This window comes from Carlito syrichta, unplaced genomic scaffold (assembly GCF_000164805.1).
Source record: "Carlito syrichta isolate Samal-C Ts95f unplaced genomic scaffold, Tarsius_syrichta-2.0.1 Scaffold308195, whole genome shotgun sequence".
NCBI lineage: Eukaryota > Metazoa > Chordata > Mammalia > Primates > Tarsiidae > Carlito > Carlito syrichta.
The window spans coordinates 161,355-166,504 of NW_007252291.1; the positions used below are offsets into that span (position 1 = coordinate 161,355).

Here is a 5,150-nt window from a genome sequence, read left to right on the forward strand (position 1 = left end):
AAAAAAAAAAAAAAAAAAAATCTTTACAGTGGACCTTTTCGGGTTTATTTTTAACCCTGAGTTCTACCACATCGCATAAGGCTTCAATTCTACAGCCTAAATACTAAAGAAATGAAAATGTGAAGTGGAATTGGCACAGTTCTTCTCGTAACTGATTAAATGGGCACTAAAATTGTTTATAAGTGCCCACCTGTCACAGAGTTGTGGGTGGCCGCCCTCTGGGACTCCTTGTCTTCTGCTGCCATCGCCTGGAGACAAGAGGGACTGCAGGGACACAGAGGCACAGAGATGGGAACAGCAAGGGCGCGGATCCCTTCTGGTAGACCCAGGTGACCCTGGGGAGCCAGTGGCTCACCTCTCATGAAGAGGTGGGCGGAGTGACTTGCAAAGCTGACTTTCAGCATCCAACAGGGCTCAGTGATGAAGGACAGAGTTTTAGCAGTGACAGCTCTAGATACCTCTCCCGTACCAGAGGAAACTAGATCAGGGCCGGCGGGTGCTTCCCAAGGAGAGCTGCACTGTGGGGACCCCCGAGCCGAGGTCTACCTCTAGGATGCCTTAGAGTCCAGCTCACGGTGTGGTCCTTGGACCAGCAGCCTCGGGTCACCTGGGAGCTTGTTAGAAATGCTGCACGCATGCCACTGCACTCCAGCCTGGGCAACGGAATTGGAAAGAGGGAAGGAGGAAGGAGGGAGGAAGGGAGGGAGGGAGAGAGAGAGGGAAGGAAGGAAGGAAGGAAGGAAGGAAGGATCAATCTTAGGTCCCACCAGCATTCTAGGAGCCAGGCTCTGTATTTCAAGATTCACCCCCACCCCCCACAATTGGAACATGTGTTAGAGCCGGCGAGAGACTGGTTAAGAGTACACTGACTCGCCACATTCCTAGGAAGGCACATTAAGGTTTCATTTCTCCAAATGGAAGCCACAACAATCGTTTTTTCCTGGTTATAGAAAGGTCTACATGTGCCAGACACAGTGGCCTGTAATCCTAGCACTTTGGGAGGTGGAGGCGAGAGAATTGCCTGAGCCCAGGGGTTCAGGACCAGCCTGGGCAACTTGGCGAGACCTTGTCGCTACAATAACGTAAAAAGTTAGCCGGGTGTGGTGGTGTGCACCTATAGTCCCAGCTACTTGGAATGCTGAGGTGGAAGGATCTGAGCCTAGGAGGTCAAGGCTGCAGTGGCCGTAATGGTGCCAGGAGGTCGAGGGTGACAGAGTGAGACTCCAACTCAAAAAAAAAAAAAAAAAGTTCTACATGCTCACTATAAAGAAAGTCAGATCATATAGGATAATTCAAGGAATAAAGTAATAAACAAATTGTACTGATATCCTTCTAGACATTTTTCCCACACGCGTGCGCATGCACACACACAACGCACACACATACACAGGTTGTATCCCCCATACAGTCTTATGGTCTTTGCTTTTCATTTAAGAGTATTTGGTGTAATTTATCTTTTGTAATAGTCGTAGCTCAATGAATATTTGCTAAATAAATAGAATAAAACTATTCATGAGGATATTATCTATTGGTGGGTTATAAATCACCCCAAAACTGAGCAGCTTAAACAACAAGTATTTGTTATTGCACACAGTTTCTGAAGGTGAGGGTCTGGGAACAGCTTAGCCGGGTGACTCGGGCTCAGGGGTCTCTCAGGACATCGCAGTCAAGCGGTCAGCAGGGCTGCATCACCTGAAGGCTGGAGGGTTCATTTCTAGGCTCACTCATGGCTGTTGGCTGGAGGCCTCAGTTCTTCGCCACATGGACTTCTCCGTGAGCTGAGTGTCCCCATGACGTGGCAACAGGTTGCCCCTTCCCCGAGCGAGTGATTCAAGAGCGATGGAAGCCAAAGCCTTCTATGACATTGTAGATAGTGGCCTACAATCATTACGGCCATTATTCCCCAGGTCTATAGACCAACCTTATGTGGGAGGAGCAGGAGGGGACCACGCCAGGCTGTGAATATCAAGCGGTGAGGATGACTGGTCAGCATCTTGGTGGCTATATCCATGGGACACGGCTCTGAAAGGAATGTGAGACTCAAGAGGGAATCAAGTCATCACTTTATTTTTTATTTTTATTTTTTGAGTTGGAGTCTCACTCCGTCACCCAGGCTGGAGTGCAGTGGCGTGCTCATGGTCACCCCAGCTTCGACCTGCTGGACTCCGGCGATCCTTCCGCCTCAATCTTCCAAGTAGCTGGAACTATAGGTGCACACTACTGCTTCCGGCTAATTTTTTTTTTTTGTAGAGACGAGGTCTCACCAAGTTGCCCGGGCTGGTCTCGAACCCGCGGGCTCAGGCAATCCACTTGTCTCGGCCTCCCAAAGTGCTGGGATTACAGGCTGAGCCACTGAGCCCAACCAAGTCATCACTTTATTAACTCTTCCCAGGGACACACAAACCAGAGTCAGACTAAGCCACCTCACACAAATAAGCAACCTCCCCACCCCCACTGCACTCTAACCAAAATACAAAAGCCTCAATAAAGCCCACAAGGCCCTGTACAACCTGGCCCCAACCCCAAACCCCCATGAACCTTGCAGCCTCAGCTCATGACCTATCCTTCTCATCCCCTTAGCTGCAGTTGCTTGAGCCACTGAGGCACCCGCAAGGCCTCCACCCACTTCCACATGCCTGGAGTACCCCTCTGCTCACCCACACCCCTGCCACTCCCTTTATCCTCACCTGGTAACGCCAGCCACTTTTAGACTTGGCCCCAAATATCAGCTTCTGGGGGGTCCTTCCCAGATCCTAACCTCGGGTAGGACTGCTTGGTTTCCTTCCCCTAGTGCCTGGTATTTTTTTTAGAACATTTATCACAAATTCATCACATGCCCACTTGGATAAGCATTTGTTTATGGTATTCTGGTCCTCTAAACTCAGTGTTTCACGGAAGAAGGAAGCGTGTCTCTCTGGGGTCAGGTACTCCTCTGTGCCTAGCACTCAGGACAGGGCCTGCACATGGTAGATGCTCAATAAATATTTTAAAATATGGGCGGAGGTTGCAGGACCTTGGAGTGTGCATCTGGAGAGGGTTTCTAGTCACTGTGTGGTCAGTATTTCTGATTCAGAGCTTCTGGGGGAATGGAAGGTCTCTTTGGGCATTGTCTGTCTGCAACACCATCTCACAGGGAGATTGGTGACTAGAGCACCAGGAAGTGCCCATCCCGGGATCTGGCACACTGGAAGCCCTCGGCAATGGCAGCTCTTGGTGGTGGCATGGCCGGTGCTGAGGCTGTGCTCCCGCATGTCCCGGTTTCTAACACGCCCAAGTTTCCACGTATCTTTACCTCTTTCCAGAGAGGCCACACAGAACAGCACTTAGCCCAAACACAGGCAGGAAGATGGTGATTCTGTCATGTGCCAAACACAGACTGAGAACCACTAAATTGCCGGTCGCTGTGCTGACCCCGGGCCCACAGAAACAGTGACAACAGAATCTCGGGCACAGTCACTCACAGCCTGGAAGGGAGGAGAACAATCAGTACCCTGCAATGGGAAGCATGTCACGGCAGAGGATCGTTCAACTCCAGGAGCTGGGGGACCACAGAGGCGGTGCTGCCTCTGTAGTGAGCTTTTCCATTTTTGTATTTTGTATTTTATTTATTTCATTTATTTTATTTTTTTCGGAGGCTGGTCTGGCTTGGCTGCCCAAGTTGGAGTGCAGAGGCACAATTGTAGCTCACTGCAGCCTTGAACTCCTGGGCTCAAGGAATTCTCCTGCCTCAGCCTCCCAAGTAATTGAGAATTTAGGTGCACACCACCACCCCCTGCTAATTTTTTAAAGTGTTTTGTAAAGCCAGGGTCTTTTTATGTTGCCTGGGCTGGTCTACAACTCCTGAGCTCAAGCGTTCCTCCCACCTTGGCTTCCTAACCTGCTGAGATGATGGGCATGCACCATTGTGCCTTGTCCTAAAATGAGAAAATGCTAAACATACAATTACCATATGACCCAGGAATTCCACTTCTAGGTCTATACCCACAAAGAAATAAAATGAGGTGCTCAAAAAAACCCCCCCAAAAAACCGTACAGGAATACTCATCGCAGCACTATCCACAATAGCCAAGAGGTGGAAATTAGCCCAAGTGTCCACTGACGAATGAATGACAAATGAATAAAATGTGGTCTATCCCAGCAATGGAATATTACTCAGCCACAAAAAAGGAACAAAGTACTAATACCTACCACAACATAGATGAATCTTGATAACATCAAGCCACCTGGAAGGAGCCATACACAAAAGGTCACATACGGTATAATCCCATGTATATGAAATGTCCCCAGTAGGCAAATCCATGGAGACTGAAAGCAGATTTGTGATTGTCAGGGGCAAGGGTCGGGGGGTATGGGTATGGAATTTCCTTTTGGGATGATGAAAAAGCTCTGGAAGTCGACTGCCGTGTAAATGCCTCCGATGCCCCTGAATTGTATATGAAAATGCTAAGGTGATGAATTTTATGCTATGTGTATTTGCCACAATTTTATTTTTATCTGTTTATTTATTATTTATTTATCATTTATTTTTGAGTTGGAGTCTCACTCTGTCACCCAGGCTGGAGTGCAGTGGCACAATCGTGGGTCACCGCAGCCTTGACCTGCCGGGCTCAGGCGATCCTTCTGCCTCAGCCATTCAAGTAGCTGGAACTACAGGCATGCGCCACCATGCCTGGCTGATTTTTTTAATTTATTGTAGAGATGAGGTCTCACCCAGCTGTCTACGCTTGTCTCGAAGCTGTGGGCTCAGGCAATCCTCTCACCTCAGCCTCCCAAAGTGCTGGAATTATAGGCTTGAGCCACCACGCCCAGCTTTTTGTTTGTTTACTTGTTTGTTTGTTGTTGTTGTTGTTGTTTAAGTTGGAGTTCCACTCCGTTGCCCAGGCTGGAGTGCAGTGGTATGCTCACGGCCACCCCAGCGTCAACCTGCTGGGCTCCGACCATCCTTCTGCCTCAGCCTTCCAAGTAGCTGAAACTGTACAGGTGCGTGCTACCACGCCCGGCTAATTTTATTTTATCTTTTCTTTTTTTATTGTAGGGACGTGGTCTCACCATGTTGCCCAGGCTGGTCTTGAACCCATGGACTCAGGCAATCCTCCTGCCTTAGCTTCCCTAGGTACTGGGATTACAGGTTCCAGCCACCGCGCCCGGCC

General features: G+C 49.2%; 1 pseudogene; it reads right to left on the reverse strand.

Annotated features, from left to right (window-relative positions):
- LOC103267668 overlaps positions 1 to 3,251 on the reverse strand; it is an 8,694-nt pseudogene extending 5,443 nt beyond the window's left edge.
- Between the last annotated feature and the right edge of the window lie 1,899 nt (positions 3,252 to 5,150).